Source organism: Bombus bifarius, unplaced genomic scaffold, assembly GCF_011952205.1.
Source record: "Bombus bifarius isolate JDL3187 unplaced genomic scaffold, Bbif_JDL3187 scf7180000008218, whole genome shotgun sequence".
In the NCBI taxonomy this organism is placed as follows: Eukaryota; Metazoa; Arthropoda; class Insecta; order Hymenoptera; family Apidae; genus Bombus; species Bombus bifarius.
The window spans coordinates 758,014-771,825 of NW_022884519.1; the positions used below are offsets into that span (position 1 = coordinate 758,014).

Genomic DNA, 13,812 nt, shown 5'->3' on the forward strand with positions numbered 1-13,812 from the left:
TGCACTCGTTTCAACTGTGTCACACTGAAACAATTTATTGCTTTTATGAAAATAATGAGCACTACCAAGGTACACTTTTAACGCGCGTTTCTTTAAAACCATAGCCCATGTAATTCATTTAGAGCAGTTACATGTTATTCGCACAAATTGTATTCTTAATCTGCCACAGTTTCGTGCTGCTCTGCTATAATGTCACCGTAGCTACGATGAAATTAAAAAAGAAAGGATCTCCCGGAAAATAGTTTAATAATAAAAAAATCATGTGACGAGGTCGATGTCTGGGGGAAAAAATCATTTCTACCCCGAATGAGAAATAAATAAATAATATCTTACGCAACAGAAAGAAATTCTGTAATTTTACTGAAGATAAAACGCGATAGTTGAAGAAATATTTTGAATAAAATTTTTAATCAAATTTGAATAATTCGCATGTAACCAATCGCAATTCGTCTCTCTCAATTTTTGAAGATTCTGTTTTACGATTTTATTTGTAATATTCTTCGAAAATTTTGCAATTATTTCCTTACGCCTCAAAGTTATCGTAGATTTATCGATGCGATTCCTAACCTAAAAAAGTATTTGATAATCCACGGTCTTTAAGAAAATTCGAGATTTCCTTGAAGCTGAGAGTGACGCCTACGATCGTGAATTTAATAAAATCGATCTACCCAAGATTGAAAGAACCAGAATAATCGTGGCATTCTGGAATTCTCCGGTTTTCTCTTATATTTTCTGCTGTCGATGCCGTCTTTGCCGGATATTGCGAGCCCACGGTTGGCCAGCCATTGAGGTTGAAGGACGTTCCACGTACATCGAAATGGACAGCTTTTCAAGCAACCAAAACTTAGAACCCTTCGCAAATTCCCGACCACCGAAAAGCATACAATTTTTTTTTATCGTTGTGTTCGGTTCAATAAAATCCGTCACGAGTTTCTTCTTTCTGTTGGTTTCAAATGTACCTTGTACAAAATTGAACGAAACTAAGCATACATTATGGAGTAACGTGGAAAAAGGAAAAGATAACAAGAAACTAGAACTTGAGCATGAAGATATTAATATAAGAAAGGATCTCGTTGTTCGTGCCTGAAATGAATTAATAAAGCGAACGTGAAAAATAATATACAGAACTTCGAAACTTCAACTCTCCTCTGGCACAGATAACACAGTTAGGTTTCGAGTTCACTCACACATTTTAGGATTAGTGAAACAAGATATCTTTCTATTTTGAAGTTTCAAATTTCTTTCTCGCTACAGAACCTTCGTTAAAACAATATATTCTATAGTTTAGGAATCGATTTGCAATTGATACTGTGTGTAGTTATTTATTTATTTTACTCGAACGTTTAATTGTGATGTATTGGGTTGGCAATACCACCTATTGACAAAATTCGCAATCACTTAGTTGCCAACCCAATAGTTATCGATCAGATTCCTATAACTTGAGCTTAAAAGCTGCTCTGGAAATTGAAGTATGTCGACAATTCGATCTATGTATACACGTACGATATAAATCGAAAGACAGGGACGTGGTAAGTTGTTGGACCTGTTCACGACCGACCTGTATCATTCTCAGCCAATATGGCGAAACTTCTTGTATTTATTAACGAGTTCTTCGGTTCCATTCCGCCCCACAAAATTGCCAATAATCGAAGTCGCTCGTTATCTAACTATTTTCTCGTAACTATTTTCTAACGACGAAAAAATTCCTTCTACTTTGAAATTTTCTTTATTACGCTGTTAGTTGGTGAAAAAAGAATAAAAAGAAAACGACTAAACCCAAATAATTTGACGTAAACGAGATCGAAGCAGTTTCAAGTTACTGACAACTTCAGAGGAACGAAATGCAATTATTGCTGCGAATCAGACGTAATTTTATCGAGTCACGATGTTTTTTTAACACTTTACAAATTCTTAATTGCTGTGGATGCTTCAACGCAAGATTCCGCTCTTTCGCAGATATTATGTTATTGGTTGGCAACTAAGTGATTGCGGGTTTTATCATTAGGTGGTATTGACAAAATCCGCAATCACTTAGTTGCCAACCTAACAGTTTTCTTAATTTCTTTCGTGCCTTCACGCCAGTTGACAGTCGTATTCTTAATAAATGTGAATAGAACGCTTGTGATAGCGGGAATTTAACAGAATAAATTTTAATTGAAAAGCAGCTAAACCGCATATTATCATCAATAGATCTTTCATGCAAGCTGCTACATTCGCCAGCTATTCTCGCTCGTTATCGCCGTATTTCTACGCTTCACAAATGAACGTGTAGCAGCAAAATGGATTTGGTGAAACGGCACTGAGAACGGCAGTTTGCATTCACATCGCGAAAAGTTTGTTTCGTAACATTCACGCGGGTGAAGGCGTGACAATGAGACGTTTCTCCTATAGCTGCGATTATGAACCATCCTACCAACTTTATTTTCAGCCAGGAAGATACTCTCGTTATCCGATCAATGTTTTCCAAAAATTTATATTCATCTCACAGATACCATACATATTTACGCAATTACCTCTGAATATTGAATGCTAAAACGCGAATCTATAATCTTCCCCAATTTTGTTAATAATATTAAAATAATTTTATTAATATTTATAAAAGTATCAATTTTTCTGACGCATGTAAGAGATGGTACTAATACATAAGTACATACATGTAGTATCGTGGACGAATAATCTAAAAGATATCAGGCGAACCATAAACGATGTCGCGAGAAAGCCGAAGTACCAACAGCCTATGTGTCGTCGGTCCTTCAATCGAATATTTACGCGGAAGAAAGACCTACGTGATTCTGGCCACGAACGGTTGCGGAATACGTGCGTGGTGGGGCTATGAGAAAAAACAGAGATGCTAAGGGAGAAAGACGAAATAACAGTCAGTATGAGTTGAGAAGTCAGAGAGCGCGAATTGCGTTGTCGAGAGAGTGTTGCTAGTGTCACTTAAAATTCGTGATAAAAAAAATCGATTTGCAATTGCTACTGTGTGTAGTTATTTATTTATTTTACTCGAACATTTAATTGTGATGTATTGGGTTGGCAACTAAGTGACCAAGTTGACTGTCCTTTAATATTTTTATATGCTTTTGTTCACCAAAGTGGTTAAGTTCAATATTACAATGAAGTAGCGAAGTTACAAAGTGTTAAAATAGTTGTTCAAATCACAGCCAAGACTGTACCCAAGACTAGTCTCGTGGTCGAATGCTCGCAGTTTTTATATGTTGAGTTTGTAGGAGTTGAGGGGCAAAGAGAGGATCCTGAGTGCCCTACGTAATAGGAAAAATTTAGTGTTGGGTCATATGCGAAAGTCAGGTCAAAATCAACGATTCATTGTCAAGTAGTGTGGAATGACGTAAACTTGGCTATGGTCGCTGTCACATACCCCCTTCCTTAGATTGTTTTTGGTTCTCCAAAGTTAACGTTTTTTTTGCTGTTGTTGATCCTCGTTCTCGTCTTGTTCCGATCTGGTTTACTCGTGGAGATGGTAGGTTTCTTTGGTTGGTTAATTGAAAATGTTGACATTGCGGTGCAACGTGTGCCAATTTACCACAATTGAAACATTTTACTTGTTGTTGCTCAGCAAGTGGTACACGTTTCGTTTTAGAAAATGGTGAAATATTTTTGTTGATTGGATTATTACGTGTGGCAGGTAATGATCGGTTGCTTGTCTGCATCGGTCTGTTACTAAGTTGGTTATACGTTGCTGTTGGTCGAGTATCTGTCCTTCTCCATTCCTTCTGTTTTCGTAGGTATCTTTCAACGTCGACGGCTTTCTTCTCTGTTTCGCTCAATGAATATAGTTCGCTTGCTAACAGTGTGCGTTCTATATCGCGTCGAAGTCCTCTTAAATAAATTCGACTTACTTTTCTCATGGTGGCTTCAATCATTATTCGTCGTGTAATTGGTTGTGGATTTTCATTAGTTATTGCATACGTAAATTTATTTAATATACGGCGGAATCGAATATTGAAACTTTGAACAGATTCGTAGCGTCCCTGTTTCAAATCGCGTAATTGTTCTTCGTATTCGTCAGATGTCACTTCAACTGCTACGTTGGATCTCAAAGCGTCATGTAAATCTGCATAATTTTCAATAGGTATGTTTCGAATACTTTGCGCAGCTTTACCAACTATCTTATCGATTTTAATGGCTTTCAATAATAAATCTTTTTGTGAACAACGCATTCGCATAGCACGTACTTCTTTTATAAAATCTCCCACTCCAACATCGTCGTTACCGTTTAAAATTGGAATGTATTTTATTGCGTCTTTCGCTGATAACATAGTCAGGTGGCGTGGTTCACTGTAGTCTTGGAATTCGTCATCGTTGTCGCTTTCAGGGTCAAATATAGTTTCGGGTGCGCTCGCTACAAGTACACGATCCCTGTTTTTCGATTTCGCCGTTTTTTTTATAATGTTATTTACAGATTCAAAACCTTTGCTTATAATTGTTTCTTGACTTTCAATGCCTAGCTTCAATTCGGCAACTGTTTTTCTCAGCAGTTCGATTTCTTTAGTGAGGCGTTGATTCTTCTCGCTTGCTTGTTTGGTTATTATTTGAATTTGTTGTTGAATTTCGGCGGTAGTTCTCGCGTGAATTTCGTTCTGTTCCTGTATCGCGTCTAGTACTTGCTTTAAACTAATTTCACTGTCTTTACTTGTTGATATTTTAGACATTTCTTTTTCCCCGAAAATTGCTACTTCGTCTGAGTCTTGACTGTCAAAGCTAAAACGTCTAGTTTTATATTGAACAAAAGAATCAAGCTTTACCTTGATATCCGTAGAAATGGAACTTCCATAGAATGTCCGTTATCACGTTATAGGCTTCGGATTCGTGGATTGTGAGTTTGTTGTTGAGGATGACCCGTAGCCCAAGAGAGTTTCCTTTTCCATGTAGGTAGGATATCTTGTTTTCCCAACGAGCACTTTTCACGATCCTGGCCAATCATGGATCGCCAAAATGTCACGTAAAATTCGGGATAAAAACGGGAGAGCTGAGCAATAGCTGAGCTTAGATTGTCCTTTAATATTTTTATATGCTTTTATTCACCAAAATGATTAAGTTCGATATTACAATGAAGTAGCGAAGTTACAAAGTATTAAAATAATTGTTCAAATCACAGTTAAGACTGTACCCAAGACTAGTCTCGCGGTCGAATGCTCGCAGTTTTTATATGTTGAGTTTGTAGGAGTTGAGGGGCAAGGAGAGGATCCTGAGTGCCCTACGTAATGGGGAATATTTGGTGTTGGGCCATGTGCGAAGGTAAGGTCAAAGTCTAAAGGGTCATTGTCATGTAGGCTGGTTGGTAGCAAGTAGGTTATCGAATCAATGGCACCTGCATTTCCTATCTTACTAGTCGGATTGTATCTTTTTTTTTTTTTTTTTTTTGGTTATTTGCATTGTTCGCTAAACCGAGTTGCTCGTAACGGCTTTAGACGTATCGTATAGCAAAGAAAACGACAGTTTTTACAAATCACTTTCGCTTAATTCGTTGCTCTATCAAATTCCAGAAACGGAAATTACACGAGAATTAGGTTTGCAAGTTGATGGCAGCGCTATAGATAGTAACGATAAAGGGAGTTTAATTTTAATAATGGAAGAAAAAGCGGTACGAAGTTGTCGTACGCAACAAATAACATTACACACTAACATAATAATGGATTTTATTATCAGCCAGATCTATTGGGTTGGCAACTAAGTGATTGCGAATTTTGTCAATAGGTGGCATTGACAAAATCTGCAATCACTTAGATGCCAACCTAATATATCTCGACGTTGTTACATACTCACGAAAGATGACGAATGTATTTCAGTTTTTTCACGAAATAAGTTACCGACAATACCAGAACACAGTCGCATAGTCGGAAAATTACGCGGCGGATTCGAGGATCTTGGGATTAATTAAGGTCAGGAGGCAGTCAGTTTAATGATTCGCTCGAATGGGGCCAGATATCGAGTGCTTTCAAGAGTATACCGGTAAAATCTTAGAGCAAGTTTCGATCGATCGAAGAGAGTTACTAGTAATCATATATGGCTGAATACATTCTCGTGTTATCTTCTTTCACCATGAGCGTATTCTGACAGAACAGCCAACTAGCAAACTGTGTGAGTTTCAAACGGAACGAGAAGGGGGGGGGGCAAAGAATGGAGGAAAATGTTTGTTCGGTGAATTTATCACGCGTGCATCTATATATTTACATATACGTATTACAAACAGAGATTATTCTTTCAATTTTCTAGGAATATCGATTTCATACGTAAACATCCATGTAAACACGTATACCGATTGCTAGTATACATAGTGTTAAATTTTAGTCCGATAATAAATAACAACGAGCCATTTCGCAATATTTTTTTTAGAATCTCTAGAGGACAGGTATGAAAGATGTTTGACCATGAGATTAATTGGTTGGTTTATCGTTATCGTTTGTTGTCGTAACCGTCGAATATATTTAAAAACAATAAATTAATGTACAGCCTATAATCGCTGAGTCGTTAGTACAGAGTATAAATCGCAAAGTAAAATCGCGGTTGAATACTCGATAAATGCTCGTCGAATAACTCGGTAGATAACACTTAGATCGCTCGTAGATACAGAAAGATGCTCGTAGATACTCGGAGATACTAAACTCTCTTCGGTTGCGTCCGTTTATTTATACTGGTGGTGGTGGGGAGGGGAGGGGGAGTCAGAAGATTCAAATTCGTCTTTATTCGACGGTTATGCGTAGCGGCAACATTGTTTTGCCCGGAGTCTATTTGTTTTTATATTACTTGTATCCTAACGATCTTGATACTCCGAGGCAAAACAACAACACGATTTGAACTGTCCTCTGACTCATATGCCGCTACAAATCCTATTTTCTCGCAAACTAAGAAGATTATTTTCACCTTTTAATGTTAACCTCTTGACATAGGATAACGAAAATCGTGCGTCGATTCTGTTTTATTTAAAATGTTCTTTTATATGCTTTACATAGCTATTTATAACGCTTATGTGCTGTATTCTAAGTTGCCTAATTCAACAAAGCAACCGATTGTAAATTTTCAATTTGTTCAGGTTAGCTGATAGAAAGAGAGAAAAAGAGTGGATGAACTTGTAATAGAAAAATATATTGAAGTAAGTATAAGTACAGGTACAGTGTATGAGGTTAAAATGAAATAAATTGTTATCATTATTTATTAATTTAATGTATGATATTGTTGAGGTTAACTGATAGAGGAACGAGTGGATGAATTTATTATTAGAAAAATATATTGAAATAAATAAAGGTATAAATATAAGTATAATGTATGCTGATCCATAACCTCACTCTTTCAGTGTTACAATACAATAGAAGCTATGATAGGGAGCACGTTCATATATCATATATACAAAAGCATTAGCAAAAAGATAAACTTGTAGCTATAGTTGAAGGCTACAAGAAACAGCAATAGAAACCTACTTATAGCTCTTTTGTTTCTGCACCTTGTAACCCAAAACACAATTTATATTCAAGGGCACAATAATATGCACCTCTCCTTATTTAGAGTATTTTTTGTTTCACTAAATTCTATTCTCTTCGTAACAGCGGTCTCCAGGTGACGGGTATACAAAAGGAAAATTGTAGAGTTTTTCTTGAAGTAATTACTACAACACGATTGAATATCGCAGGAGATATGCTACACAATTTGTCTCTTCCCAATTATTCGACACGCGGCAGACCGTCGCAAAGTGAGTGGCCAACTCGGCTACAGGCAAAACATTGGATACATTTTCCTGAACACGTACCTTCGACTAATAAAAAGGAACATTTTGCAAAGAGATGCCACGTGTGCGTAAAAAATAGTATAAGAAGCGAAACAACTTGGCAGTGTAAAAAATGTCTAGTTTCTCTACATATTCGAAAATGTTTTCAAACGTATCATACTTCACAGAATTATTCATTTATTATTTTATAATGTTACTTAACTACTGTCCATTAACGTTATATATCAACCTGATTAAATATTATACAACGATGTAAATTTCGAAATAAAATATCCTGTTTCTAAGCTTGCATTATAACTGTTCGGTTGAGCCAAATTAAATAGTATTCTTCGCACGTATCTAATTCTATTTTATTTGTACGTCAAGGGGTCAATATATTCGCATAACGTTTAACATATTTAACTCTACCGAACAACACCTGATAAAAGAAATAATCAACGTCTAAAGATCCTGTAGCGACACATGAGCCAACGGAAGATTAGAATCGACAGAGACTCATATTCTTGTGTTTTGGAACACCAACGTTGTTTTGGTTCGTTAGTTTCGAAAGTAAATAAACTCCGGGCAGAATATTATCGCCGTTATTTCTAACCGTCAACCGGAGTCACATTCAAACTTTTTATAACACCATCGGTCGATACAAATAGACGAACGTGCCCTCTAGGACGTTCACACAGTCACACAGTCGAATAGCGAGCGTAGAGTCGAACAGTAGCGTCGAGCGAGCGACGATTGCAACTGGTATACACTATCCTTGTACTTGTATTTAAAGTAATTTTAATATACACTGATTATTACAATTTGATCACTCGCGTCTCTTTAATAAAGCAACACGTATAATAATCCACCTCAATCCTAGCGATCATTAACGTTTGCAGACGCGAAGAAGAATTAGAAAAAGTGAAATAGCTTTGATACAAAGTGAGTAAGAACAGTTTGTAATGTTTCACGACGATACATACGATGCATACGTCGATATGAATTGGCATATGTTATTTTGCATGTAGTATACAAAATGCTCGATTATGCACGGTGTTTCCAGAACTTTTGCACGCTTGAAAATATGAAAATTTCAAGGTACGTATAACTATGAGCTGAGCGAAACTGTCGTAAATCTTGCAGCCAACCATTATTTTAGCCCAATTTCCATAAAAAATACTTATCTCGTGGCGACCTTCTGTCGCTGCCGCTTTAGTTCTGCCGCTCACGTACGTATGTATATATTATATATGCGAATAATCATTAAGGAAAGTAAAATATGCCAAGCTAAAAAGCGCTTAAACGCTGGCGTTGAGTTTTAATGAGAAAATCTCGTGAAAAATGAGAACTGTCTTTTGCAAGGATCGTGTCGTAAATATCCGCCCGGCGATGCTACGGTGTTCTTCCGCTCTCATTAATGTTGAAGAAATTCCGTGCAACTTGCGATTTTCAGTTGACATACAGAGACGCGAATAAATGTTCAAAGTGAAGTCTTTGAGCAGCTTCGTTCGACGTTTGCATCGCCAACTGGATACACGCGATCGTAGGAATCTGGATGAGCGCTTCGATTTAACGAGGACCTGTTTCTCCAATTTCTGTCAACTACCTCAGGCTGGTCGCTTAACTTACCTCGATTAAAAGTTTTTCGAGGGAAAATTTCCAAATTACGTATTTTTTGGAAATAAAAAAAAGCATAATCGAAACGCGTGTTTTCTTTCGTCTTCATTTCGGGAAATACATATTCGATGGTCAAATTGTCACGATGAAATAATTCTGCGACATTGTGTGCGTTGAAGCGGAGGAAAGGGAAAGTTGGAAATAAAATTATGCGAGAAGCGTGGGAAATTTTACGAGAATATTTCAAGTTATGGCCTGGATTCCCAAAACGTTTTCGATAAGATTTAGTGTGCTTTTCAAGCGAAATTTAACATCGAGGAGAAAGCGTGTGTTTTTCTTCCACCGTGTTTATCATGACTATGGAAAATCGATAGAAAAGAAGAATAACCTATTATCCTTGACCCGTGATCGATCGCAGCTCGCATAGATGAAAATTAGACGAGTTCGATACGCAGTACATTATCACAGTGACATGTTGAAACAACGAAGAAGGCCGTTATCGATCTTTCCGTGAAAGGTCAGCGAATCCCTTCTTCATCTACGAACAGACATCCAAATTTCCTCCAACGCAACATCTATTTGTCATCGGCGGAGCTTATACCAACCATATGCTTCGCCGTTTCAACATTAAATTCTCATTACGATCTAGTTGATTCACGTTCTGCAACTACACGAATAACGCACGATTGTTACTTTACCGACGGTGAACGATGATGGTTATTAAGCGCAAAAGGCAATATAGAAGACATCAACTATTCTTCCTCGTCCTTTTGTATTATTCATCTTGTACATAATTCAATGAAAATAGAGAACTTTCCTTCACGCGTCGTGGCCTTCGACGCACCTGAATTATTCAACATTTTTGCATGAATAAACAAACGCATTGTGAAAATATCTTCTAATTTACTGAACGTGGCGGATTAATTGTTGAATATATACAGCGAATGACGTGAAGTTAGAGACGCGAGATGTGCAATATTATGCAAATTAGGTTATGCGAGACAACCAATCCGTATCAATGTACGTAGATACAGGGTGGTTGGTAACTGGTGGTACAAACGGAAAGGGGGTGATTTTACGCGAAAAAAGAAGTCAAAAATATAAAATTAAAAAAATTTTTTTTTTGATTTTTCCATCGAGACAACGATCTACAGTGGGATACGTTATAACGAGACGTGATAAAGTGACGCGTACCGAGCGGAAATTCAAAGTCGATTTTCTCGAAAACAAAGCCTCAAACGGAAAATTTTTATTCTATATTTTCGACTTCTTTTTTCGCGTAGAATCACCCCCTTTCCGCTTGTACCGCCAGTTGCCAACTCAATAAATGCGTATTATTCGATGTAAATGGGAACGAGTATCGTTTAGTGATTCCGGTAATTTGTGTGCTGAGTTCGACGATCGCGCGTATCGTCTTTCGTGATTTCAAAGCACGGCATTGATAAGTCGATAATGCTCGATACATCGAACGGATCGTGTAACTTTTCAAAGTTTCGGAGAAACTTGAAACTGATCATCTCGAGCGCTTCTTACGGAAAAGGAAGGAACGAAAGAAGAAAGAAGAGCAGTGTCATACAAGAACAACTGCAACTGGAAAACGACGTCAAAGGGGAGGGAAGTTCTGCGAATTATTTTCTCTCTTTTTTTTTTTTTTATTTTTGTACGTCGGATCCACTCGCGAGGTGGTACAGGCTCGTTGACGCGTAACCTATACATTTCAGTAAGCTGGAAAATCGCGAGAAAATGGCCGGTTAAATTTAAAGGAAAACTCAACTTTTGTATGTTTTTGTTAGAACGGTAACGTTAAAAACAGCTGGTTTTGGGAAACGTTCGACGAAAGTGACGGAGAAGAATAATTGAAGCGGTGGTTGGAGAAGGTGCTCCAAATGTTTCGAATAAATATTGAACGAAAAAAGTATTTCATTTACACAGCACGTATCTTTCGATATACAATCGGTAGCGGATTTATCAAAGTTTAGCTATTGACACGGTTTTTTTAACGATCCACTGTACGCGAGAATAACCAGACAGGAAAAAGCATTGTAAACGGAAGTGAAATAAAACTATACAAATATGTGTACGTGTCTCGTACGCGCAATATAAATCCGTCGCATGAAAACCGCGACACTTGGCCAAACGTTAGGCGATCAATCTCTACTATTACATTTGTATCGATAAGAAATAACGAGCGATCGTAATCTCTCAAGTTCTTAGACTGTATATCTCGTAAATGAACGCGACTAGAAAGAAGAAACATTTTCTCTGAGAAAACTTTTTTTGGATCGCACTTGAAAGCAACCAATTCTAAACATTCGTATTATGGAAAGGATGCAATGCTTCCAGGTACTGAAGCTTTTATCGAAAAAATTGATCTACCATGTTTTACATACGTCAGCCTACAAAAGACGTCTTTCAAGGATAAATCGTACGTGTTGAGAATTGTGGATCCTAATCGCCGAAATAATTGTATAGGAACACTTAGATTACACTTAGAATTAATATCAAAATAGTTTCAGACTTATTTGATGTGTGATTGACAAGATATTCGTCGATACACATTTGCACGCGTTTCACCGCTCTCTTTGTCTCGCCATCTTCTATACCACACTACCAATGAAATAGTTGCATTCATCTGTTTTACGAGACGCTGTGTATCATACTCATATATGTGTGTCACTACTACGGCTAATCTAGCGTAGCACACAAAATTACACATATCTCAATAATAACTTTAAAATTTGAGAGTTTTCATATAAACAAAGACGAACAAAATTTCTAACACGATAAAACGAAATATTGGGTTGACAACTAATTGATTGCGGATTTTGCCAATACCACCTAATGACAAAATCCGTAAACATTTAGTTGCCAACCCAATAGCCGCAGCGACAGAAGGAACCAACTTTGCTCCAGCTATTCAAATATTTCTTTTTAAGATTCATAAATATTGAGAATTGTGGATCTTAATCGCCGAAATAAATGTATAGGAACACTTGGATTACACTTAGAATTAATATCAAAATAGTTTCAGACTTATTTGATGTGTGATTGACAAGATATTCGTCGATACACATTTGCACGCATTTTAGCGCTCTCTTTGTCTCGCCATCTTGTATACCACACTACCAACGGAACAGTTGCATTCATCTGTTTTACGAGACGCCGTGCACTCATACTCATATATGTGTGTCACTACTACGCGGCTGATCTAGCGTAGCACACAAAATTACACATATCTCAATAGTATCTCAATAGTATAATAGTAATTGGAAGAACAAACAATTGCTCGGTTGTATAATTAATTACTTTTTAATTCGCAGGTATAACGTAGAGACGCGCCATTTGAAGAAATATTCGAAAAGTAAATGAAAGTAAATTTATCGTTCTCATGCAACGCAAATAGATACATATGTACGTGTATGTAAGCGAAACACGCGATTGCTTTGTATCAGAGATGCATATGTATATCGATGTATTGGGTTGGAAACTAAGTGATTGCGGATTTTGTCATTACCACCTAATGATAAAATTCGCAATCACTTAGTTGTCAACCCAATATCTTAAGGAATTGAATAGATCTACGAGAAGGATGGCCTTGCGATTAAATTCACAATTGGAATGTTTATGAAGGGGCGCGAAGGATATAAAAGGACTTGAGAGAATGGAAAGAGAACGAGACACAGAAGCTAGTAAGATATTCCGTGGCATTTTGAATCATTTTATTAGAAGAAGCACAGCTAGGAAATAAGGTTGGCGAGAGTGCAATCTTATATGCTATTTCGAATATGCAATGCAACTCTCGTGCCGTACATTTTCCATCGTATGCAGTATGCAGAATGCAATATGCAGTATGCAGGCAATTTTCGCGGCGAAATTCCCAAGCTTATTGCTACAAAATACTTATCGTGCAAAAACTTATCGCGGTAGTTTCGTAAATTTTCACATCAAAAGAAACGGATAAAATGGATGTTAAAATACCGGCAACAACTTTCGACGTTGTGAGCCACTAGCTAACATCAATTTAAACCTAGCAACATAACAGCAAAGGAGAACTTAAAAAGGAAGAGTTTGCAAAGAGTTTAGAGTATAAAACGACGCATAGAGGTCATTGAGATGCGAGCACCTGCGAGTTTAAAATAAAAGCAGCCAGAGATTAGAAGCAACTCCTGTTTCTCAGGCGAAATTTTCTACGTTACTAGATACGTGTCAAAAGGCTGCTTAAAGCAAAACAACTTTTGCAACTGTATCAGTGTGTTCATGAAAAGCATTGAAAGGACTGTAAAAAGTCGCTTTGATACTTTACGTTGAAAAAAGAGATCAACAAAATATGTTGTCGCTCCACAAGGAGTAATTTGAAACCACGGAGTATAATAGTAGAAAAGGACACCCAATAGTGTATGCTCGTCAGCCTAGTCCTTCAAAGGGCGTTTTCGTCCAGATATCGATGCATACTAGCTAATTCAATCGTGAAA

At 37.1% G+C, this 13,812-nt stretch overlaps 1 protein-coding gene, 1 long non-coding RNA gene and 1 pseudogene across 6 annotated transcripts in view; 1 reads left to right on the top strand and 2 right to left on the bottom strand.

Moving 5' to 3' along the window:
* Positions 1 to 13,812, top strand: part of LOC117211190 — a 51,461-nt gene that overhangs the window by 33,913 nt on the left and 3,736 nt on the right. The gene's annotated exons all lie outside the window — the stretch shown is intronic.
* Positions 1 to 13,812, bottom strand: part of LOC117211185 (latrophilin-like protein LAT-2) — a 75,699-nt gene that overhangs the window by 32,653 nt on the left and 29,234 nt on the right. The window lies entirely within an intron of this gene.
* On the bottom strand, positions 224 to 7,061 carry LOC117211184 (annotated as a pseudogene).